The 1838-nt window shown below is 48.9% G+C and overlaps 1 protein-coding gene across 1 annotated transcript in view; it reads right to left on the bottom strand.

Moving 5' to 3' along the window:
• LOC133420176 (tripartite motif-containing protein 2-like) overlaps positions 1-996 on the bottom strand; it is a 26527-nt gene extending 25531 nt beyond the window's left edge. Inside the window, exon 1 of the mRNA XM_061709775.1 lies at positions 883-996. The gene's annotated coding sequence lies outside the window, so the exon portion shown is untranslated. The remainder of the gene's footprint in view (positions 1-882) is intronic.
• Between the last annotated feature and the right edge of the window lie 842 nt (positions 997-1838).

The following is a 1838-nucleotide window of genomic DNA, read 5'->3' on the forward strand; positions in this document are numbered from 1 at the left end:
CCACCACCAAACATGTCCACGTTGCTCTCATGAGTCCAGAAGACATGGTTCCAGAAGTCTGCGGGTTTGTCCAGATGCAGGTTTGTGGACCTGAGCACGATACTGTCCAGAACATTTATTCTGGGGAACAACAGTCTTTCACGTTTTTTACTTGTCTGAACTCCACGTTGTCTAGAGATGATTTTATAACCATTTTCAGATCAACGTGCAGCAACGGTTGCTTCTCCAAGACCGCTGCTGATGTCTTTCTCTCTAAGCATTGTGTTAACCCAAGCGTGAACGCTCCAGAAACCTCTGCTTTCACACAGGTCTGCGCACCTGCTGACTAGCAGGTCTTCAGAGACGATGACTCGTGGCCCCCGCTCCTAAATCCTGCTGAACACAGTCTCCTTCTTCTGGGTTTCCTTGTTGCTGAATAAGCGATTCAGAGGAGCAACGCAGACGTTGTCCATCATTAGCCCCGTTTCTGTTCACAGGAGTGACGTACCTCCTGTTCCTGTTAGCAACTCAGGATGCTAACGGGTTCACACAGGCCTGGTAAAACCACCCACCCACCCGCATCCACCCGCATCCACCCACACACACACACTTGTGTTTGCTCTGCAGCTGAAGTGGATCAGTGAGAGTTCATTCATTCAATCTGTCCATCCTCATATTATCCATCCCTGCTCAACCCATCCACCCCTCCCTCCATCCCTCCCTCTCTCAGGAAAACACAGCATGCTACAGCTGCTGCTGTCATCCTCAAACATTCCTCCATCCATCCCTCCATCCATCCATCCATCCCTCCATCATCCTTCCATCCATCCATCCGTCCATCCATCCATCCATCCATCATCCATCCATCTGTCCGTCCATTCCCCCAACGAAGCCACGACTCACCAGCTGATCAGTGTGATGGTCTGTTTTCCAGCCTGAAGTCATCGCGTCACCAAAACCATCTTGTTTGCTGCCTCTCCTCTCCTCCTCCTCTCCTCCGCTTGTGTATGTGTGTGAGAGGGGGGGGAGGTTATCATCGTCACGGCAACGCCAGCAGCTTGCAGCAGCCGCACTGAGGAAAAGGGGGGTGGGGGTGGAGAGGGATTCTTCTCACGGCCAACCAGCAACGAGACGGAGGGATGAGGAGAGCTGTGATTGGTCAGGCATCGTGTCGGTCAGGTGGTGGTGCGTGGGCTTCAGCCGTCGCTCCCTTGTGTGCAAGAATACATGAAACAACTTCACAGCCTTGACCCCGGCATGAGATTGGAAATACACACCATGTGCAGTAAAAAACACCATCACGAGATTCTGAAAACCTGGGCAAGGGACAAAGATGAAAGTCAGTACCGGATGCTAGACTTGTAGTCAAGACCGCCTAAACCGAGACACTACCAAGACCAAGACTAATTCAGCTCAAGACCAAAAAGGGACCTAGTTATTTCCTGATCCTGCGTGATTGTATTCCATCATCCTGGTTCTAGTTTCCATATGAGCTTGTTTTCAACTGCAGCTCAATAACACAGAGAAGTGGATGATGATGTTGAACTCACTATAAATGTTTCCATCCATCAGCTGAGATCAGATATGTGTGGCGACTGCACTACCGCTATTTCTACACTATTGGAGGATTGACTCCAGTGTTTTTAAGGATTAACACGACTACTAACTAGTCCCAAAGTCCTCTAGCAGAATAACCAGCCTCCAACACCCCCCTCCACCTCAGAAAAGTCATGGATAGTAAATGTTACTGCTTTAAATTGGACTGAATTTGGAGATGAAACCTGAATTTAAAATATGAAAGATTGTAAAGATCTGGAGGCTGATGCACACCTAAAAAAAACTTGAAAAACACTCTCTGC

This window comes from Cololabis saira, chromosome 20, assembly GCF_033807715.1.
Source record: "Cololabis saira isolate AMF1-May2022 chromosome 20, fColSai1.1, whole genome shotgun sequence".
NCBI classification, from domain to species: domain Eukaryota; kingdom Metazoa; phylum Chordata; class Actinopteri; order Beloniformes; family Belonidae; genus Cololabis; species Cololabis saira.